This window comes from Myotis yumanensis, unplaced genomic scaffold, assembly GCF_028538775.1.
Source record: "Myotis yumanensis isolate MYYU_CA2020_CCGP unplaced genomic scaffold, mMyoYum1.0.hap1 SCAF_16, whole genome shotgun sequence".
Taxonomy (NCBI): Eukaryota; Metazoa; Chordata; class Mammalia; order Chiroptera; family Vespertilionidae; genus Myotis; species Myotis yumanensis.
Window position 1 is genome coordinate 3719674 of NW_027223767.1, and position 24451 is coordinate 3744124.

General features: G+C 44.7%; 1 protein-coding gene and 1 pseudogene across 2 annotated transcripts in view; both read left to right on the forward strand.

The window, feature by feature from the left end:
- PIGL (phosphatidylinositol glycan anchor biosynthesis class L) overlaps positions 1-24451 on the forward strand; it is a 71441-nt gene that overhangs the window by 25842 nt on the left and 21148 nt on the right. The window lies entirely within an intron of this gene.
- On the forward strand, positions 930-24164 carry LOC138994512 (serine/threonine-protein phosphatase 2A 55 kDa regulatory subunit B alpha isoform pseudogene; annotated as a pseudogene).

Consider the following 24451-nt stretch of genomic DNA (forward strand, 5'->3'; position numbering starts at 1 on the left):
ATGTGTGCACACCTTTGCCTGTGCTGGTCCCTGCCTCTCACATGCTTCCTCACTTCTCCACACCCCTTACCTTGTCTCTAGCCAACTCCTATTCATACTTAAACCTCAGTTCAGAAATTACCTTAGATTCTGGCACCATCCTGACTTCCCAGATTATCTTGGAAACTTGCATTATATTCTCATTGTACTCTTATATCCTAACATGCACATGAAGTTTTACTCTATGCCAGGAGCCCCTCTGTATTTTTTCTTCCTGTATCTCTAACCTCTCTCTAACCCTTGATACGTAGTAGTTTTCTCAGCACATGTTTGTTGAATAAATGAATGGCTCCACTTATACTGTAAACTTTCTTCCTGGGGCCACATGTAAATGTGTGATCTTGAAGAACTTGAATGGATGCCTATGCATCTCAACCTTCTTCCATCACTTTTTCTTCATTCACTCCGAAATGGTGATTAGCAAACCATTTTTTAAGACATATGCAATTGTTTTCAAATTCTTTAATTAAATAAAACAGTCTAGATTCCTGATTCGCATAGTTATTTTTAACTCTTTGGAAAGTTCTAAATTAATATTTCAGTTTGGAAGGATTTTTCTACGTCTCTTTATTTTGCCATTCTATATGTTTGGCGACATTGTCATAAAGTTTCAGCACATTACAAATCTCCTTTTTCCCAGTGCTTGTCTTAACAAGTCTTTTACAGACTAATTTTAGCTGAACAAGAAAATAGATTCCAGTAAACATAAATGAGCCTGGCTTACTAGCAGTTCCTGGAAGTCTTTGTGTTTTCCAATAAAGTCATGCAAATCATATAGTGAAAGAAACCACAAGGCAGTCTGGGGCTGTTGGGGTTACATTGGTAATTAAACCCCCCTCTCCTTTGGGGGCCGAGAAGAGCTTTCCCCATACAGAAAGCAAAAAGACAGTATGCTAGCTGCCAAAGTGGGTCTCTACAGCGTCCTCACTGTAGAGATGAAAATAGAGCCTCCTGCAATTCCCTTCTCCAAATACACGGAGAGTGACTCAGCCAAAGCTCAAGGGCACAGTGCCAGTCCCAGTTGGCAGGAACAAGGCTGGGCTCCCATCCTCCCATGAGGTGCAATGGACAAGAATGTTTCCTAGAAAAGAAACCAGGGAGGAGACTGAATGGGCCCAGCTGATGTGGAGCTATTATGTGGAAACCGAAAGCCGCTTCAAAGGCAGATCCTCCGGGACTGAAGGGAGGCTGGGCCTTTCAGTAGCATGACGGGGAGTCAATGTAAAAGACGCAAAGTGGGGCTGAGAGGGGTGGTCTTGACCGAGCATGCACTTGGGGCTAATACTACTCCTTGAAAATGGTTGCAAATACCACAAAAACAGGTGACTACTGAAATATTCATTACAGTACTATTTATATTAACAAAAAATTGCTAGCAAACTAAATGTAACAGTAGACAATTAATTATATAGCGATGGTTCAGCCCATTAAACCACAATTCATACTGTCCTATGCATGATTAATAATCCAGGAAAGTGTCCATAATATAATATTGAGTTTTAAAAAGCAGTATATACTTTATTCTTTGCACTTTTTTGTCTTCCCATAGTTTTGAGAAAGAGCATTCATTAGTTGTAATACAAATGTTTTATTAGCTTTATTTTTCAATATGTTTCTAAGTGTATATTTTTTAGCATTTAAAAAAATTTAAAGACTAATTTTTTAGAGCAGTTTAAGGATCACAGCAAAATTGAGAGTAAGATACAAAGATTTGCCCTATAAGTCCTACCCCCACACAGGCATAGCCTCCCCCATTATCCACCTCCTCCACCAGAATGGGACATTTGTTACATTATAATCACCCAAAATCTGTAGTTTAAATTAAGGTTTATGCTTTGCGTTGTATATTCCATGGGTTTTAACAAATGTATAATGATATGTATTCATCATTATAATATAGTGTTTTCACTGCCCTTAAAGTTCTCTGTGCTCTGCCTATTCATCCTTTCCTCCCCAGCCCCTGGCAACCACTGATCTTTTTATTGTCTCTATAGTTTTGCCCTTTTCTGAATGTCATATAGTTGGAATCATACAGTATAGCTTTTTCAGATTGGCTTCTTTCACTTAGTAATATGCATTTAAGGTTCCTCTATGTCTCTTTATGGCTTGATAAGTCATTTCTTTTTAGTGCTGAATAATGTACCACAGTTTATTTATTTACCTATGTATCTACCAAAGGACATCTTGGTTGCTTCCCAATTTTGGCAGTTATGAATACAGCTAGTGTAAACATCTGTGGGCAGCCCTAGCTGGTGTGGCTCAGGGAGCATTGGCCCAAGGACTGAAGGATCCCAGGTTCGATTCAGGTCAAGGACATGTACCTGAATTGCAGGCTTGATCCCCGGCCCTGGTCAGGGCTCATGTGGAAGGCAACCAATCAGTGTGTCTCTCTCACATCAATGTTTCTCTCTGTCTCTCCCCCTCCCTTCCACTCTCTCTAAAAATCAATGGAAAAATATGCTCGGGTGAGGATAAAAAATAATAAATAAATAAATAAACATCTGTGGACAGAATCTTGTGTGGATATAAGTTTTTGACTATACATTTTTTTATATATTTCTGTTGACTTTAGAGAGGGAGAGAGAGAAACATCAATGTGAGAGACAAGCATCGATCAACTACTTCCCAGACAGGGGACCAAACCTACAACCTGGTGTGTGTCCCAACTAGGGATCGAACCAGCAACCTTTCATTGCACAGGAGGACATTCCAACCAACTGAGCCACACCAGCCAGGGCTAAGTTTTTTTTAATGAAGAGACATTGAACAAAGGAGCAAGATGGTCAGATTTGTGTACATAAAGTATTTTTAGTAATGCGTGCTTGCAAAAAATAAAAAGAAAGTAAAAATCATCTTGATACTCACACTTGGAAATAACCGTTGTCAATACTCAGTGCTAGCCTTCTTTCTAAGCATATCTGCAGACAGAAAGATAGATGATAATATAATTATAGTTTTAGAAAAATGAAAATAATTGTATAGTTGCTGTGGTTTGAATGAAATTGAATATTACTTGAAAAGAAATGGACTTTAACTTGAAATAAACTTCAGATAAATGTTTTTATCTAATTCAGCTACAATTGATTAATTCCAAAAATATCTGTCCAAAATTAAGAAGAGTGTGAAATATTTGGAGATTGTAGTTACTGAGATTTTGTTTTTTGGTGGTGATGGTAGTAGTGTTTTTAACCCATGTTTCTACTAACGCATAGAGGAAGTACGTATACCTAAACTTTTCCCCAAAACCCTCCTCCCCAAATTCCCATTATATTATTACTTTTTCTTTGTAGAGGTTTATGACAGTCTTTTCAAAAACCATAGTTACCATACTGTTGAATCTTAATCCTGTGTTTAACCGCATGGTCCAATTAGTCTGTTTTACCACAGTCTGTTCAATCCTCAATTCATTTTTTGGATTCACTCCTGACATGACAGGAAGTCATCAACCAGTATGTTTTTGAAAAGCAGCACATTTTGTATTTTCGTACGTTTTAAGAATATATATTATATTTAGAGGACACTTTGGGTGGTTATAAAATTATCAGGTTATACTTCCTTTTCCTCTGTAGATATTTCTTCATTGTGTTGTTGTGGAGATTCTGATATTTTTCCCCTGGTACAAAATATTTTCTACCTGGATTATCCTTGAAAGTTCCAGAACTATATCATGTTAATATTTAGTTAAAATTGATTGTTCCAAATCAATTTTTCCTAGGACATAGTAGGTCTTTCGTTCTGTAGACTCCATTATATCTTTCTAACCATTTGCCTTGTTCTTTTCTTTAGAAACACTAATTGGGTGTATGTTAGATCTTCTTTGTATTCCATAACTATTCTCTTCTATAACCTATATATCAATGTTCTTTTCAATTTTTAGATCTCTTCAACGTTTCCATTATATCTCTCACTTTATTTTGAATAATTGTTTATTTTTTTCCTTGCTTATTTGCCAAGCTACACTAACTTCCATTTCTGTTATGTAAAGACCTCTTCTTGAAACCCTTAAAAATCCCATCTTCTTTTCCTTCTTCTTCTTCTAATTTTTTAAAAGATATCAGGCTGCTGGTAATTCTTTGATACCCTAGGACCGTAGTTGGCAAACCGCGGCTCGCGAGCCACATGCGGCTCTTTGGCCCCTTGAGTGTGGCTCTTCCACAAAATACCACGTGCGGGCACGCACGTACAGTGCGATTGAAACTTCGTGGCCCATGCGCAGAAGTCGGTATTTTGTGGAAGAGCCGGTATTTTGTGGAAGAGCCACACTCAAGGGGCCAAAGAGCCGCATGTGGCTCTTAAGCCACGGTTTGCCAAGCCACAGTTTGCCAACTACTGCCCTAGGAGATAGTTTGAAATTATAATAGGTTCTTCATCTGCATTTTGCTTATGGTTTCTTTTTTTTTTCTAACTTTCTTTCTTTCTTTTTCTTTCTTTTCTTTCTTCTTTTTTTTTTGTATTGTTTTTGAAATTATCATGCATAGGGGATGTCCCCTGTTGGTTCTCTCTAGGTGGTTTCTCATGTTTGAGTAGGCCAGTGACCTTTGTAAAAATGGTTCTGGAGAGGCTGAGGAGGATATAAGGATTTGAGCAGGGCCATCTGAAGCTTTTGCTGAATCTTTGTCTTCAACAGTAAGACAAAGCCTTCTCCTTCCTTTATTGTGTAGGCATCTTTATTTTTTATGTATTTTCGTGTTCATCTCATAGTACTCTTCTCAGGCAACAGGCTTGATGTAAACCCTAGAAATAGCTTATCACCGTGATTCTTCAAAGTATGCTTCTCCATGACCATATTGTCTCTGATTCTCATGATGCTATTCAAAGATCACTGGGTGCCTTTGAGGATGGGGAGGCTTGATTTTGAGGGATTTTCAAATCCTGTTGACAGTTTGAGGTAGAACATATGCTGGCCAGCAGCATGCCCCTCTTTCTGGGGCAGATTTCACAGTATTAGGCAGGTATGTTTCCTGTTTTGTGGTTTTCTGATACAGTGGTGTTTTTGCTTCATCAAAGTTAATGCTACATAACTTTTATTTCTTTTGTTGTTGTTTTCAATAAAGTTTGAGGGAAGAGAGGGAAGTGAAAATGTCACTAGCACTATAACTAGAAGTCCATATTTGCATTTTACTGCTTGTAGTGGAAGGATGAATGTGAAAAAATCAAGACTAGAGAAAAGAAAGTAAGGAAAGCACATGGTGATGGAAAGAGCTATGGTCTGTGAGTCATGAAATGTGTGTTCAGGTTTTAGCTCTGCTACAACCATCTGTGTGTTAGTAGTCGGCAAACTGCGGCTCGGCAAGTAATTTTCCCTCTCTGAGCTTCTCTTTTTTTATATGTAAACTGACTGAATGAGATGGTAGTTTTACCTAAAGCTCCTAGATATAAATGCAGGTTTATGTACTCAATTCAGCAATATAGCTGACATTTTTAAGTGCTTTCCATTTTATTAAGCACTTTTACATTTTATGACATCCACAGTGGAAAGAAACTCAAAGTAGTCCTTTTATTTACCAAAATAAGGTTGGCCAGCTCACTCTTGCCTACTATCATAGTCCGTTCGGATTGCTATAACAAAAGTGCCATAAACTCCGTGGCTTAAAAACAATAGAAATTTATTTCTCACAGTCCTGGAGTTTAAGAAGTCCAAGATCAAGGCACCAGCAGTTTTGATGTCTGGTGAGGGCCTGTGCCTGGTTCATGTCTTCTAGATGTGTCCTCACATGGCAGAAGGAGCAAGGGAGGTTTCTTAAGGTCTCTTAAGAGCACTAGTCCCATTTGTGAGCGCTCTACTCAATTGCCTCCCCAAAGCCCCATCTTCACATACCATCAGATGAGTGGAATAGATTTTAACATAGGACTGTTGAGGGGCACAAATATTCAGTCTACAGCATCTACAAAAATTGTAGGAACCAAAAACTTTGGATAGGAGATAATTAATTCTCTAAAATGCAAGTCTTATAGACAAATAATGTGAGTATCCAGAAGAAAGAGTGCTAGTTGGTCTTTCAGATTATTTCTTCATAAGACCAAGTTCCAAGAAGTAATTCTTAGTCATTTTTAGGATGTTCTATAGAGTCCTTGGGATAAGAAAATTGCAGTGGCCTGTGTGTATTGCAATTTAAGATGATGTAGTACGAGCTCTGCTAGTTGGGTAAAACTGTCATGGTTAGCTAGACCTCGTTCCTCAAGGCTGAGCCACAGTTTAAGTAGCTAGTTTCTGTAGTGAAAGGATTTCTAGGCTCTATTCACTTTTGGATTTTCTTTTTCTTTATTTTTTTTTTTTAATAATACATGCTTACCCTCACATAGTCAGTTGATCTGCAACAATGGTTCCAAGACAATTCAATGGGGGGAAGAAATGCTCTTTTTGACAAATGGTTCTAGGATAACTAGATATCCACATGCAAAAGAACAACAGTTGAACCCTTTCACAGGATACACAAAAATGATCTCAAAAAGGCCTCAATATAAAAGCTAAAAGTATAACCCTGGCCAGTGTGGCTCAGATGGTTGGACGTTGTCCCATGCACCTAAAGGTTACCAATTGGATTGTTGGTAAGGGCCCATGCCCAGGTGGTGAGCTGGGATCCCCGTTGGGGGGCATGCAGGGGCAGCCGTTGGGTGTTTCACTCTTACATCGATGTTTCTCTCTCTCCCTCTCTTTTCCTCTCTCTCCAAAAATCTTTCAAAAATAAAAAAAGAGCTAAAATAAAATTTAGGAGTGAATCTTCATGAGCAGGAAAGGCAAAACATTCTTAGATATAACACCAAAAGCACATAGAAGCAATAAAAGGGAAAATAAACTAATTAGACTTCATCAAAATTTAAAAATTTTATACATCAAAAAGCACTATTAGGTCCTAACCGGTTTGGTTCAGTGGATAGAGCATCGGCCTGCAGACTGAAGGGTCCCAGGTTCGATTCCAGTCAAGGGCATGTACCTTGGTTTCGGGCACATAACCAGTAGGGAGTGTGCAGGAAGCAGCTGAATCGATGTTTCTCTTTCATCGATGTTTCTAATTCTCTATCCCTCTCCCTTCCTTTCTGTAAAAAAATCAATAAAATAGATTTTTTTTAAAAAAGCACTATTAGGAGAGTCAAGCCCAGACCTCTGTGCTCAGTGGTTAGAGCATTGGCCCAGGCACCAAAGGATCATGGGTTTAATTCCTGGTCAAGGGCACATACCTGGGTTGCAGGTTCGATCCCCGGCCCCAGTCGGGGCATGCGCAGGAGGCAACCAGTTGATGTGTGTCTCTTTCTCTCTCCCTCTCCATCCCATCCTTTCACTCTCTCTGAAAAGCAATGGAAAAATATCGTCAGGTGAGGATTAATAAAGGAAAAAAAAGAGAAAGAGTCAAAAGATAACTCACTGAATGAGAGAAAATATTTGCAAATCATATATCTGATAAGGGACTTATATTTATATCCTATATAATAAAAGGGTAATATGCAAACTGACCCTAACAGCAGAACGACAGGGAATGACTGGTCACTATGACACACACTGACCACCAGGGGGCAGACGCTCAATGCAGGAGCTGCCCCCTGGTGGTCAGTGCGCTCCCACAGGGGGAGCTCTGCTCAGCCACAAGCCAGGCTGATGGCTGCCAGTACAGCGGTGATGGTGGGAGCCTCTCCCGCTTCCTCAGCAGCACTAAAGATGTCCGACTGCAGCTTAGGCCTGCTCCCTGCTGGCAAGTGGACATCCCCCGAGGGCTGCCGGGCTGCCAGAGGGATGTCTGATTGCCAGCTTAGGCCCAATACCCTGGGGAGCGGGCCTAAGCCAGCAGGTGGTCATCCCCCAAGGGGTCCCAGACTGCGAGAGGGCACAGGCTGGGCTGAGGGACCCCCCCTCCCGAGTGCACAAATTTTTGTGCACCAAGCCTCTAGTTTATATATATAATATGTTATATACTATATGTTGCATATAGAATAATCCTACCTAATAAAAGAGAAACATGGTAATTAGCCATACCTCCGCTACCCTTCCCATTGGCTAATCAGGGAGATATGCAAATTAACTGCCAGCCAAGATGGCAGCCGGCAGCCAAGCAGCTGATGCGAACAGGGAGGCTTGCTTGCTTCAGTGAAGGAGGCCTCAGAGCTGGAGCCAAGCCTCAGAGCTAAAGCTGCCCCAGAATTTTAAAAAAAAGAAAAAAAGGACAAGTTGGGAGCTTCAGTCACCCGCCAGCCTGAAAACGGCCCTCAGCCCCTCATCCAGGCTGGCCAGGCACCCCAGTGGGGACCCCCACCCTGAAGGGGGTGTGACCAGCTGCAAACAACCATCAGCCCCTCATCCAGGCTGGCCAGGCACCCCAGTGGGGACCCCCACCCTGAACCAGGACACCCTTCAGGGCAAACCAGCCAGCCCCCACCCGTGCACCAGGCCTCTATCCTATATAGTAAAAGGGTAATATGCCTCCCGGCACCGGGATCAGCGTGACAGGGGGCAGTGCCCAAACCCCCTGATCGCTCTGTGGCTCTGTGTGTGACAGGGGGCGGGGCCACAACCTCCCTATCCGCCCTGCTCTGTTCGTGACAGGGGAAGGCACCCCAATCCCCTGATCAGCCCTGCTCTGTGCCTGATAGGGGGGAGCTCCCAAACCCCCTGATTGCCCTGCGGCTCTGTTTGTGACAGGGTGTGGGGCCCCAACTCCCCCCCACGGGCCCTGCTCTGTGTGTGACGGGGTAGAGCCATAACCTCCCCATCGGCCCTGCCCTGAGTGTGACAGTGGCGGTGCCCCAACCCCCTGATCGGCCCTGCTCTGTGTGTGACAGGGTACGGAGCCCCAACCCCCCTGATGGGCCCTGCTCTGTGTATGACAGGGGGCAGCGCCCCAACCCCCTGATCGGCCCTGCTCTGTGTGTGACAGGGTACGGAGCCTTAACCCCCCTGATGGGCCCTGCTCTGTGCATGACAGGGGGCAGCGCCCCAACCCCCTGATCAGCCCTGCTCTGTGCGTGACAGGGGGCAGCGCCCCAACCCCCTGATCGGCCCTGCTCTGTGCGTGACAGGGGGTGGCGCCGCAAATTCCCTATCGACCCTGCCTTGAGTGTGACAGGGGGTGGTGCCCCAACCCCCCAATCGGCTGTACCCTGAGCGTGACTAGAGGTGGCATCACAACCTCCCAATCGGCCCTGCTCTGAGCCCGACCAGGGGCTGTACCTAGGGATTGGGCCTGCCCTCTGCCACCCAGGAGCAGGCCTAAGCCAGCAAGTCATTATCTCCTGAGGGGTCCCAGACTGTGAGAGGGCACAGGCCGGGCTGAGGGACCCCCTCTCCCCCCCGAGGGCACAAACTTTTGTGCACCGGGCCTCTAGTATGTAAATAAAGTAATACATTAAAAAATGATTACACTTAACAACAAAAAGAAAAATCCATTTAAAAATGGGCAAAGGACTTAAGTAGACATTTCTCCAAATAAACACGGAAAAGATGTTCAGCATCATTAATCATTACTAGAATGGAAATCAAAATCACTGTGAAACACCACTTCACACCCACTAGGTTGACCATATTTTTCAAAATAAAGTACAAAGGGAAATACTAAGCATTGGCAAGGATGCAGAGAAATTGCAAACCTCGTACATTGCTGATGGGAATGTAAAATGGTATAATCACTATGGGAAACAGTTTGGTGACTCCTCAAAAAATTAAACATATCCCTAGCCAGGTAGCTCAGTTGGTGAGAGCATCGTCCCAATATGCCAAGGTTGTGGTTTCAGTACCAGTCAGGGCACATACAGGTATTAACCTGTGAATGCATAAATAAGTGGAACAAAAACTGATGTGTTTCTCTTTTCCTCCCTCTTCCTCTCTCTCTAAAATCAATAAGTAAAAAAAAAGTAAACATAAAATCACCATTACCCAGCCATTCTCTGACATAAATGCCTAAAAGAATTGGAAGCAGATATATATATAAAAAAAACTTGTACATGAGTGTTTATAGCAGCACTATTTACAACAGCCAAAAGAAATAGAAAAAAAAAATAGAAAGACCCCATATGTCCATCAGCTGATGAATGGATAAACAAATTGTGGTATATTCATATACTGGAATGTTATTAAAGCATAAAAAGGAATGAAGTGCTAATACCTGGTACAGCATGGCTAAACCTAGAAAACATTCTGCTACGTGAAAGAAACCAGACACTAAAAGTCACATATGTTGATTCCATTTATCTCAGATGTCCCAAACAGGCAAATTCATAGAGAGAAAAGGAGATTAGTGGTTGCCAGGGACTGGTGGGATTGGGAAACGAATGGGGCTTATTTTTTAGGTGATTAAAATGTTCTAAAATTGATTGTGGTGTTAGTTGCAGAACTCTGTGGGTATACTAAAGAAAAAAACGTTTAGTTGTACACTTTAAATGGGTGGTTGGGCCCTGGCCGGGTAGCTCAGTTGGTTAAAACACTGTCCCCATACTCCAAGGTTGAGTGTGACCCCCAGTCAGGGCACATACAAGGATCAACCAATGAATGCATAAATAAGTGGAACAGCAAATAAATGTCTCTCTCTCTCTCTCTCAAATCAATTTAATTTTTTTTAAAAGAAATGAGTGAATCGTATAGTATGTGAATTTTATCTTAATAAAGCTGTTATTAAAATAATAGTGGCGGGGGGGGCGGGGGGGAAGGTAAGAGAGCAACCAAAGCACTTGTATGCGTGCATATAAGCATAACCAATGGACACAGACAGTTGAGGGGTGAGGGCATGTGCTGGGGGATGGGAGCAGCCGGGGAGAGGTCAATGGGGGAAAAGGAGACATATGTAATGCTTTAAACAATAAAGAATTTAAAATTTAAAAATAAAACAATAGTATCCAAAAAGAAATAAAAAATAATAATAGTATCTATGCTCATTGTAAAAACAAACAGTACAGAAATTATCAAGTGAAAAAATGAACGGCACCCTCTATTCTTTCCCCACCCACTTACCTCCTTAGAGAAAACCATTGTTAACTATTTGGTGTGTAAACTTCCATACCTTCAAAACTTTACAAATACATATTTATACACAAACATAAAAACAGTTTTTTTAATATTGCACACTATCCCATAGGACACCTGTATAATAATTTAATTAATACAGTGTTCCCTGGCCTTGCCAGAAGAGCCATTAACCTTCGTGAAATAAAGAATTTTCCACTACTATTCACTCTGGAGTCACACAGAGACTAAGAAGGCCGTTGGTTATATACTAGTGCCTGCAGTGTAGGCTTCTGCTTCCTAGGTTGTTCATTTGGGGGCTCCTGAAACCACTCTTCATTGTTCATTTTTCTGCCCATAGTGTCTTAATACCTGAAGCAGATCAGTTCTGACAAATAACTGCCTTTCTCTTTGAGATGTCTCCCCTAGAAGGAATTGTGTGCATACCACATACTCATTTTAAGTCAAACCAGTCATCCCAAACACACCTTCCAAAAGTATTGAAACTCTAGCCACGTTCACATGACAATGCAAACAGATATACTCAATTTTATATTGTTTGAGGCAGATTTTTATTTAAATTCTCACTCAAGGGTATTTTTTCCATTGATTTTTAGACAGTGGAAGGGGGGAGGAGATTGTAGGAGAGAGAGAGAGAGAAATACATCAATTGGTTGCCTCCTGCTCTAGCCCTGACAGGGCTGAGGATAGAAGCAATGATATATTTCCTAGTACTGGCTGCCAGGACTACACCTACACACCTGTTTTTTACAGCCTCATTGCTGACATTCATCAATAATCCTGACCTATGACACATAATCTGTTATGCCCATAGCATGCTTTAGTGGGAATTTTCTTTTCTTTTCTTTTCTTTTTTACTTTTTTTTTTAAATTGATTTCAGAGAGGAAGGAGAGGGAGAGAAAGATAGAAACATCAATGATGAGAGAATCATTGACTGGCTGCCTCCTGCACACCCCTTTCTGGGGATCAAGCCCGCAACCTGGGCATGTGCCCTTGACCAGAATCTAACCTGGGACCCTTCCGTCCACAGGCTGATGCTCTATCCACTGATCCAAACCAGCCAGAGCTATTGGGAATTTCCATTAACCTCTATTTATTCTTGTTTCATTGCTTTGGGTTCTTGCCGTATGTTTGTCCAAGATTCTCTTATCATTCAAACAAACCAGAAAACCTTCGCTTAACTCTCCTCCAGCCCATTACTGCCCTACTTCTCTCTCTTCTTTTATAATCTTACATTATTTATACTCACCATCTGCACAGCCTCATCTTTTTATTCATTCCTCAGTACAGTAAAATTGGGCTCCCCATCTCTTCTCTTCCTTCTGCCATTGAAATTCCACTTCCTCGGGGTCACTGGTAACTCCCTAATTGTAAAATCAGTCGGATATTTACTGGCCCTCTCAGCAGCGCTGGTTGACCTCTCCCCCCACTTCTGAGAACTACTTTTGGCATCCATAACAGTACTTGGCCCCAACTGTCCTCCTACCTCCTTCTTCCCTGGCCACTTTGTGCCCGTCATTTTCAGCCTCTCTTGTTCAACTGCCTGGTCCTTACATGTCACAGGTTTAATCTGTCCATTTCGCATTTTCTGCACTCGCTCTAAGCCTAGGTGCTCGGTGTTTGATGCTCATTCTGCCCTTGTGAGTGAGGCTGTTTACAAAACACCAGTGCCCCACTGAGCCAGGTTCACCTGGAAGTCAGCAGGAAACAGAACTCATGAGAGGCACCTGGGTTTCCATTTGTCTGCTTATTTGTTAATTTTGAAATTTATTTATTCATTGTCTTCATCTAACCCTCATTTTGGGGGCATATGCTATATTTCAAATATTAGTCCTAAAAATAGAAAATGAAAAGTCAAGCTCTTACCCTCAAAGACCTTACAGTCCAGTAGAGAAGGCCAGCAAACCAACTAACGCTATGAAGGCCGCACAGAAGGGCTATTCCAAAGGCCAGTCACCCGAAGACCAGTCCACAAAGGGTGCCAGGGACCTGAACACAGGAGTCAGGAAAGATGCCACAGCTGGATTACCTGTGGTCTGAGCCTGGAAGGACAAGTAGGAATTAGCCACATCGCTCCATGCACAGTGTGTGCATCCAGAGCGCTGGCGTGCAGCCACCTGCGGGAGGAGAGGTGATGAAGGGGTCCTGAACTAGCCATGCAGATGGCAGACCATGAAGATTGTGTTAGGTACAGGTTAAGGACTTCCGACAATTTTTTAAAACTAAGGAGCTTTGAAATATACTAAGCTGGGCAATGGCTGCATTTGATTTACATTTTAGGAATCTCTTTCTGACAGCATTGTGGAGAGCCGCTTGAAAGAGGGGTCAGACTTGTGCATAACATAACGGTCCCTTGTGCACAAGAGGCCGTTAACATAAGCAAGTGGACAGTACAGCTGACCCTTGAGCAATACAAATTTGGACTTCACGGGTCTACTTATATGCAGATTTTTTTCATTGAATATACAGTTGCCCTCATATTGGAGGGTTTTGCTCCACAGATTCAAACAAATGCAGATGGAAGATAGTATTTTTTTTCTTGTTTTTTTTAAAATATGATTTTAATGATTTCAGAGAAGGGAGAGGGAGACAGAGATAGAAACATTAATGATGAAAGAGAACCATCGATTGGCCGCCTCCTGCATACCCTCTACTGGGGATCGAGCCCATGGGAATCAAACCATGATCTGGTTCATGGGTGGACACTCAACTACTGAGTCACACTGGTTGGGCTGGAAGATAGTATTTTTCAGTTCACAGCTGGGAATCTGCAAATGCAGAGGGCTGACTGTGTGTATTGTTCTACACCATTTTATATAAAGGACATCTATACTAATGATAGAGGAATATGCAAATTGTCCGGGATGCCGTCACAGTAACAGTAACGACCGAACAGCAGGCTGCATGGGGCAACCAGGCCGGCGGGGGGTTAGTGAGGGATGACCAAATGACTGAACAGCAGGCTGCGTGGGGTGACCAGGCCGGCGGGGACAGTTGGGGATGACCAGGCCAGCAGAGGGGGGCAGTTAGGGGCAATCAGGCCAGCAGAGGGGGGCAGTTAGGGGTGATCAGGCTGGTGGGGGGGGGCAGTTAGGGGCAATCAGGCAGGTGAGCAGTTAGGAGCCAGTGGTCCTTGATTGTGAGAGGGATGTCTGACTGCCCGAGGATCGGGCCTAAACCAGAAGTCGGACATTCCCCAAGGGGTCCTGGATTGGAGAGGATGCAGGTTGGGCTGAGGGGACCCCCCCACCCCTGTACACGAATTTTGTGCACCGGGCTTCTAGTTTTATATAAATCTGAGTGTCCACAGATTTTGGTAACTGCAGGGGCCCAGGAACCAATCTCCACAGATACCAAGGAAGGACTTAGTTTGGGGACAGTCAAAACTTATACTCAGATTTTTGCCTGGGTGGGGAGTGAGCACCTCTAACCCCTACTTTTTCAAGGGTCAGCTGTGTAAGAGTCAGAAAAAGCAGTGGCAGAGGAGACCAAGAGGAGAGAAGGTTTCTAAAGCTGTTGGGGGGGTAGTGTTTCTAGGACTTAGTGATGAATTGACTTTCAAAGATAAGGGAGAGAGCAGGTCAAAGGGACTCCCCATGTGTCAATTTAGTGACTGAGTATATATAGTGTGTCCCAAAAAATGTATAAACTTTGGGGGTGGGTAAAGGGGAGAAATCACTGTGCTTTGTTCAACCTGATGTGAAAGGTTGGTTGGTGCTTTTCCTGCAATGTATCTTTTCTTACTGTTTCTTTAATAAATGGGAATTAGCCACATGCGCTCCATGCAGTGTGTGCTTCCAGATAGCTGGAACACAGTCCACACACTTTGAATACTTATAAAGGCAGTGTTTATTAAAATGCATTTCATTGTCACAATTGAGCTATCAGCTGTTACAGTGAGCCTTTTAGTGCAAGTGATATACAGAGAAACTGCTTCGGATGATCTAGTCTCAACATTATCCTTTAACACACTCAGGTATATCTCTAACTTTTAAACTTCCATTTACATTTCTTTTATTTTGCTATACTTCCCAAGAGAGGACTTTCTGTAAGTTTTTACACTTATTGCTGTCAAACCTAAATCCAGCCCGCATTGTATCTCTCTCCCCTCCAGATGGTCGTACAGACAGATATGTCTACTAAAGGTGCAGAAACTTCAACACAGGCCCACGAGTCAGACATCAGATTGTATTTGCTTGATGATGGGGTAAATGCAGGTCTGAACTGGACTCGTGTCTGTTTCCAGGGAGGCCCAATCTAGTGGGTAAGATACTGCAGCAGAGTTTCTAGCTCCAGAGGTGATCAAAGTCAGGCAAGTGGCCCTGTGGTGACCTTGTTTGGAGCTAGACCACAGCCAGCATCTAGGACAGGAAACTGGGACAAGTCATTCGGCTTTAACATATGGTCTCACCAGACCTCATGAGGTCCTAACCAAGTGTGCTCTCAGTGGGGAAACAGATGAGCATATCAAGGCAGAGCCCAGCACGTGGGCCAGGAAAACAGGAGTTGTTGAGGGAAAGATGAGCTTGATGCTCACACAGATGCTTAAGATCCACTGCTGGCCCTTTGGATGCTGTCTAAATTATGCCCTCACATTGGTAATTCTAGCTGTTCCTGGGGATGGGTTCCCGCACATGGTGCCTGCCTGGGTTCATGTTAACTCCACACATGGGAGTGGTTAAGGGTCTTACAAGGCTGGGGAAGGAGAGGGTTGATACAGATAGATTCGCTTTTATTGCCTAGAGAACTTGGACTGGTTTTCAACCCAAGTACTGTGGAGCAAGGTTTGTTAACCTTGATAATGTATGGATCTCTTTTTCTGCCCAATATAATTTTCTGTTTATATTTAGCTTACATAAAGTATTGGATCCTGTTTGAAAGAAAAAAATTTCAGGTACTTTGAGAAGACTCATGTGTTCTCAGACATCCTATCTAATAAAAGAGAAACATAGCAATTAGCCGTACCTCCGCTACCCTTCCCATTGGCTAATCAGGGCAATATGCAAATTAACTGCCAGCCAAGATGGCGACCGGCAGCCAGGCAGCTTGAAGCAAACAGGAAGCTTGCTTGCTTCAGTGATGGAGGAAGCCAAAGTTCCCCGCCTGCCTTGCCGGCCTCTGAGCTTGCAGTTTGAAACATTGTTACAAATATAGAAGCTAAACAAAACCCCAGAAACCTGCTTTCAGCCAGCTGGGATCTCAGAGCTGGAGTTGAAACAGTGTTTCGATTATAGAACCCAAACAAACCAGATACCTGCTTTCAGCAGCCAAGGCCACAGAGCTGGAGCCAAGCCTCAGAGCTAAAGCTGGCCCAGAATAAAAAAAAAAAGAAGAAAAAAAGGAGCGGTTGGGAGCTTCAGTCACCCACCAGCCTGAAAACAGCCCTCAGCCTCTCACCCAGACTGGCCAGGCACCCCAGTGGGGACCCCCACCCTGAAGGGGGTGTGACCAGCTGCAAACAGCCATCAGCCCCTCATCCAGGCTGGCCAGGCACCCAAACAGGACACCCACCCTGATCCAGGACACCCTTCAGGGCAAACCAGCCGGCCCCCACCCGTGCACCAGGCCTCTATCCTATATAGTAAAAGGGTAATATGCCTCCCAGCACCGGGATCAGCGGAGCCACGAGGCCTCCTGGCACCGGGATCAGTGTGACAGGGGGCAGCACCCAAACCCCCGATCGCCCTGCAGCTCTGTGTGTGACGGGGCGGGGCCACAACCTCCCTATCCGCCCTGCTCTGTTCGTGGCAGGGGAAGGCGCCCCACCCCCCTGATCAGCCCTGCTCTGTGCCTGATAGGGGGGAGCTCCCCAACCCCCTGATCGCCCTGCAGCTCTGTCTGTGACAGGGTGGGGCGCCCCAACCCCCTGATCGGCCCTGCTCCGTGTGTGACAGGGTGCAGCGCCCCAACCCCCCCCCCCACGAGCCCTACTCTGTGTGTGACGGGGTAGAGCCATAACCTCCCCATCGGCCCTGCCCTGAGTGTGACAGTGGCGGCACCCCAACCCCCTGATCGGCCCTGCTCTGTGGGTGACAGAGGGCGGCGCCCCAACCGCCCCCCACAGGCCCTGCTCTGTGTGTGATGGGGTAGAGCCATAACCTCCCCATTGGCCCTGCCCTGAGTGTGACAGTGACGGCGCCCCAACCCCCTGATCAGCCCTGCTCTGTGGGTGATAGAGGGCGGTGCCCCAACCCCCTGATCTGCCCTGCTCTGTGTGTGACAGGGGGCGGTGCCCCAACTCCCCTATCGGCCCTACTCTGTGAGTGACAGGGGGGAGCTCCCCAACCCCCTGATGGGCCCTGCTCTGTGCGTGACAGGGGGAGCTCCCCAACCCCCTGATCGACCCTGCTCTGTGCGTGACAGGGTACGGAGCCCCAACCCTCCTGATGGGCCCTGCTCTGTGAGTGACAGGGGGCAGCGCCCCAACCCCCTGATTGGCCCTGCTCTGTGCGTGACAGGGCATGGCACTGCAACCTCCCCATTGACCCTGCCTTGAGTGTGACAGGGGGTGGTGCCCCAACTCCCCAATCGGCCCTGCTCTGAGCCTGACCAGGGGTTGCACCTAGGGATTGGGCCTGCCCTCTGCCACCCGGGAGCAGGCCTAAGCCAGCAGGTCGTTATCTCCCGAGGGGTTCCAGACTGCGAAAGGGCACGGCCGGGCTGAGGAACCCCCCTCCTTCCCCCCCCCCCGCCCCGAGTGCACAAATTTTTGTGCACCAGGCCTCTAGTCTATATATATAAAAGCCTAAGCTACCGTTCGACCAGTAGCTGTGATGCACACTGACCACCAGGGAGCAGACACTCAACGCACAGGCATGGAAACATGGAACAGACTGGTGAATCTCAGTGGGGAGGGGGGAAGGAGGAGGGTGGGAAGAGATTAATCAAAGATCTTAAATGCATACTAGAGGCGGTGGGGACCCTCAGCCTGGCCTGCGGGGATCGGGCCAAAACCAGCAGTCTAACATCCCCCAAGGGGTCCCAGATTGCAAGAGGGTGCAGGCCAGGCCAAGGGACCCCACTGGTACACGAATCCGTGCATCAGGCCTCTAGTGTAAATATAAGCAGGAAATCACATGGACATTATCCATTTACTAGTATTGTCAGTGAAATAATCATAAAAATTTTTAGATTGTTATCTAAATAAAAATACCTTTTTCTAAGAACTCATGGACCCCTGTGAATTTAGCCACAGACTATTAGGGACTTGTGGACCTCAGGTGGAAAATATTGCTGCAGAACAATACTATAGTTCATTTTTAACTCATTTTATAAGCTACATTTTGACATCTTTTAGATGCTAATTCTAGCAGCATTGTACCTTGTTTAAGAAAAATCTAAGTATTTTTAATTACTCTGAAAGAACATCAACTGCTTTTGTTTCAGAGAATGGGTATCGGAAGTTATTAATAAATGAATGCCATTCCATCCCCAAGAACATGCATATTGCTATCTACAAAGCTAAGACAGATCATTCATAGGAACTAAGACATTCTCCTAGCCAGCACTGCACATGTACCCTTGTATATATTTTCTTTTTTTAAAAAATATGTTTTATTGATTTTTTTACAGAGAGGAAGGGAGAGAGATAGAGAGTTAGAAACATCGATGAGAGAGAAACATCGATTAGCTGCCTCCTGCACATCTCCCACTGGGGATGTGCCCGAAACCCAGGTACATGCCCTTGACCGGAATCGAACCCGGGACCCTTCAATCCGCAGGCCGACGCTCTATCCACTGAGCCAAACCGGTTTCGGCCCCTTGTATATACTTTCAAGTAACCACACCAAACAGAATCAACCCAATTGGGAATGATCTTGAAATGATTTAAATTATTTCTCAAATATTTTCTTTATAAATCCCTAGCCTGGTAGATGTGTATATTTTCTGCTGCAATATTTAATGTCTAGTTCTTTGTCTATTAAAAAATATTAATTCTAGAAGAATTTGGATACTGATATTGGAGAATGTTTGTAAGACTGGCCAAAGGAGAAGGAGGAAGAAAAGGGGGATCCATGGTAGAATTTTCAATGACAAGGGGAAATAAGGTCCAGAAGAAAGAGCTGGACTTTGGTACAATGGTGGTGGTGCCCATTGTTACATCTTCTGTGTGATAACAAGTGAGCAAGCCACCGGTGAACTAGAGCAATGAAAACCTTTGTTTTATTATTATTTTTTAATCCTCACCCGATCATGTGGTTTTTATTGATTTTAGAGATGAAGGGAGAGTGAGAAACAGCAATTGGTTGCCTCCTGTACTCACCCTGAACAGGAATCAAAACCACAACTTTTTGGTGTACAGGACAATGCTCCAACCAACTGAGCCACCCAGCCAGGGCAAGCACTGAAAATTTTCAGATACTCATCCTCAGAGATTCTGATATGGCCCAGAGAATGAAAGGCGGGAGGAACAGGTATCCATGGGGTTGCTGCTAAGGTGGACCCTAACACAGGAGTTAGGAGGGAGGAACAGGTATCATGGGGGTGCTGCTCAGATGGGGATTACCAGTGGACTAGGACGTAACTTGCCATAGTGGTAGACTGCCCTGATATGGACACCACCTGGTTTTTAAGAAAAATTTGCTTTTCAGAAGCCATCTGACCACCAATAGATAAGGTCTTCCTGGAAAATGTCACATACCCCAAATTTCCTTCAGTCTTGCCTGCCCACAGTCCTCTGAAAACCCTCCCTGGTTCCAGGTGAGGGAAGTGGTTGATGGCCCAATGACTTGGACTTCTCCATCCCCCAATAACCAGGGTCTCAGAGTGCAGGATGGAGACAGAAAGAATCCATATTTTTGTCCTTTACAACTTTCGAAAAGCCCAAGTTTTAGGAACGAGATACCATGATGGAATGCTGAATTAGAGGTCATTGGTTTGGGTTTTATTTCACCAGATGGTTGATACTATTATGGCAAATGTAGCTTTAATACCCATACCTGGACACCTTGAAAACTGAACCACTTTATCTCCCAAAATAGTAAGGCAGCATTGGTTTCAAAAAATAACCCTAGACTGACTCTTCCAAGGCTAACAGGATTACTTAGATGGTTGCTAAATGCTTACATTCTCTATTTAATGCATCAACAGTACCATTTGGCAGGAAGGTGTTCTTCCTCAGACTACCACCCTTATTAAGAACAGTCTCAGGGAATGCAGTGCTCATTAAGGCTGCGGAAGGGTCAGTGCAAAATGCCACTTCTCCAGATACCCTGATGTTTGCGCGTAACAGGAGGATGAGCTCATGTCCAAGCTGGACGTGGGACTCAGCCCATTATAGCCCCAGCAGCAAAGTAATAGTGAATAATGCAAGACTCACTCGTAGAAGAAATGTTCATCTATATGAAGCAAATGAGCAGTGAGAAGATTTTGTAAACATTTTAAATCACCCATTATGCAAAAACTCCTATTGAACGATTACAGAATTAATGATTATTATTAATAGTGAGTTAGAATAGGAATCCACTTCAGTTCTAGCAGAATCCATCGATCAAGCTTAAAGCCTTATCTCATAGTTCACCTCTGCTCTGTCAGGGTTGCCTCTGGAGGTCCCTGCAGGTCGGTCACAGGCTCAGAGTCATTCTTGACCCTTACTTCAGAGAGTGCTCAGCAGCTCACTCGCTCTTGGCCAGCCATTAACTTCACTATAGGCTCTGTTCTGCCCTCCTTCCTCGCAGCTGCTAGAACTCTTCGTAAGGAGGGGAATGCATCCGGTGTGGGCCTCACCACAAACTTGGATGGCCAGCAGGACATTGCTCATGAAAGCTGCTTTGATGAGCTCTCAGTCCCTGTGCACTCATCATGCTCCGTTACCAGCATCTCGCCTCGCTTGTGGCATGCCTGTGGGGTTTGGTGTCTATGTAATACTACCCAGAGCTAGTCAGGCGATCTCCAATTGCTCCTTCTCAGTCCTTGCTGGCCCCTCTCCTTGCTAGCTCTTTCTTCATAAATCTTCAAAGTTCTCTCTTCAGCCCTCTTGTAGGCAATCAGTTCTCACATCTGTGCTGTTGACACCAGCATCCTCCCCAAAGTCACTGTGGTGGGTGCCTCATATCCTCTTGGTGCTGCTTTCTGTCCCCTCACTGACCTCTGTCCTTGTCCTTTAGCGTCTGCCTACCCCACCTCACTGACACCGCTTTCAGAGGCCACTAACGATTTCTCAACAGGCAAAATCAGTAGCCTTTTCTTAGGACTCATCCTCCTCAGCCCTTGACAGCGTTGCTTCTGTTGCCTGCCTGCTCTCTCCCAGTGCTGACCTCTCTCCCAGCTTCCATTTGCCCTTTCTTCCCTGTCCCTACTTGAGATTTCCCAAGCCAGGGTTCTTGTGCCTTTGAGGCAGCGCGGGACAGTTTCTCCGTGGTTACAACTTCTTTATGATCATTTTTAATGTGTCGTTTTAATGTTGATGACCATAAAATGGACCGAAAAAGTTAGCACCGCCAGTTTCAATGTCCATCTGGCACTCTGGATTGTTTTACCAATTGATCATTTCAAAAAATTGACAGCATTTGACTTTAAGGAATGTTACTAAAACTGTCGTCCCTCCTGGTTTAAAACTGGGGTCATCTTTGATGTCATTTTATTCCTTGTTCATACCCTCCAGTTAGCTGCTAAATCTGGTAAAGTCTTCTTTGGTAACAGCTGTTGGCTCTTTGCTCTTTTCCAATCCCATGGCCACTTCCTTTGGACTGGACTATTATGGTTGACTTGCCATCCTCCACTCACCCAGTTTATTCCTCGAACTGTTTCCAGGTTAATTTCCTAAGCATAGCTGATCTGGCCACTCCCATTGAAACCCCTCCGTAGCTGCTAGCTGTGAATCCATCCCTGGGCCCCCCGCACCCTCCCCACATGAACTTCCACTTCTCAGATCACAGCTGTGCACTCACCCTGTACAGCGTGGCTCAGGCTTTCCTCAGTCTGGAACTTGGGACTCCAGCCGGGAGCCCGGGCATCCTAACCCGGCTCAGATGCCTCTGCCTTCACGAGCCAGCTTTGATCCATATGCAAAACCTTGTATTTCCCTCCTCTGAGCCCTCGTAGCAACTTGCCTGACTTTCCTTTGCCTGGCTTCACTTATAGCACTTTTTGTCTTAGATTTTGTTATTTGAACACTTGTCTGATCCTTCTGGCCTCTTGCATTCCTATGTCACCGCGCACAGTGCCTTGCAGTTCAGGGGAACCTAAAGGGTAGCGTTTCCCTAAGCTTTCCCACAGCTCCCAGCGCCTCTCCCAGACTGCAGTGGGTGCTTATAATCAGCAAGGCCTGGCTGGCCTGGGGAGGTTCAAGGCTCCAAGTTTGTGGCTTTGGGCCTTGTCTTGTTTCTTGGTATATGGCAATGTCTCAGATGCTTGCCAAAATCAGGATGAACCTCCTCTCTGAAGTAACCCTAATTTATTTTGGTTCTTAAAAAAAATTTTTTTTTAATTAGGAATCGCCTGACCCTGTCCTTTGCTGGAGAAAGAGCAAGAGCAGGAGAGCCCCAGAGTGCTCCTCTGCCCACCCAGCCTCCCTTCTCCCCCGCCACCACCCTCTCTGCCCACCATCCCCAGGTGAGGGGGGGACTCCAGGAAGTGGAGACCCCGAGGAACCCGGCAGGTCACCATATGCAGCACAACATGGCAGGAGTGGAGGGAAGGATATCCAGTGTTCTTCTCAGGTGAAAGGAGCAGTAGATGAGGTAGCAGAAGCAGATATGATTTCTGCAGTAGAATTTACGCACTCTGGAGAATTAGTAGCAACAGGAGATAAAGACAGTAGAGTCATCATCTTTCAACAGGAGCAGAGGAACAAAATCCAGTCTCCTAGCAGAGGAATATGATGCTTACAGCACCTTCCAGAGCCACGAACCAGAGTTTGACTACTTGAAAAGTTTAGAAATAGAAGATCAACAAAATTGGGTGGTTACTCCAGAAAAATGCTGCTCAGTTTCTCTTGTCTACCAGTGGTTAAACAATAAAATTACAGAAAATCAGTGAAAGGGACAAGAGACCAGAAGGGTGTAACTTAAAAGAGGAAGATTGCATGCCAGTCGTTAGGCCCATGGATCTTTGGCTGAGGCCAGGCCATGAAGAATATTTGCCAATGCTCATACATAGCACATCAACTCAATTTCTGTTAATAGTGATTATGGAACATTTATCTGCAGATGATTTATGGATTAATCTTTGGCATCTGGAAATTACAGATAGGAGTTTTAATATTGTGGATATCAAGCCTGCACCATGGGAGAGGTAACAGAGGTGATTACAGCACAGAATTCCATGTCAGCAGCTGCAGCACATTGGTATACGGCACAGCGAAGGAACTGCTGGGTTCTGTGACATGAGGGCACGTGCCTTTGTGGCGGCATTCTAAACTATTGGAGGAACCTGAAGATCCCAGAAACACATCTTTTTTTTTTATCATCTTCTCTATTTCTGCTGTAAAATTCAGCCATAGTGGTAGATATATGATGACTAGAGACTAAAATTTGGGACTTAAATATGGAGAACAGGCATGTGGAAACATATCAGGTACATGAAAAACCTCGGAAGTAAGCTTGTTCACTGTATGAAAATGACGGAATATTTGACAAGTTTGAATGTTGTTGGAATGGCTCTGATAGTATTGTCATGACTGGATCTTACAATTTTTTCAGAATTTTTGACAGGAACACAAAGTGAGACATAACCCTAGAAGCATCAGGAGAAAACAGTAAACCTTGCATGGTTCTGAAGCCACACAGAGTCTGTGCAAGTGGTGAGAGAAGGCAGCCTACACTTCAACAAGAACGTGCCTCATACAGCTGGCACTCCACAAAGAAGATCATTGCTGTAGCGACTACAAACAATCTGTATATATTTCAAGACAAAGTGAAGTAGGGTTGGCATTCCTGCTTAATTGAGATGGTTGACTCGAGCATTCATACCTAAAAAGAGAGAGGTACATCGTGGTGCCTCCTTCCAGTATTTGACAATGAGCCATTGGACAACACATTTTCTTATAGCGACATGGAGGAAGCTCTGTGGGTTCATCACTGTGGTGTTCTCCATGCCTGCTAGCCATGTAGGTCAGGGTAGGGCACTTTTAATTTAAATGACTTCTTGCACCATCTTGCCTACTGGACCAGATTGGACTGTGTCAAAATTGATTTACTCCACTTTTTGTGTCTTCCGTTGTGATGACATCAAACACAGTGAAAGCCTCAGTCATACTTATAGGATTTAATTGTGTATCCTCACTACTGTATCATGTGTGGAGTATACCCCTACCCCCTTTTTAAATTAAATACAGTTCATTCTTATTGTGGCTTATAGCATTCCTCCTCTTCTGGCCTCCTGGACTCTTCCCCTTCATGTCTCTTCCCCTTGCCCCCTACACCCAGTCTTGGTGGTGGTATATTAAGAAAAGAAAGTATTAAAGCTCACATAATGAGTCAGTTTGGGGTTAGTGGTAAAGGGGGGTTATATATTGTGAACTAAGG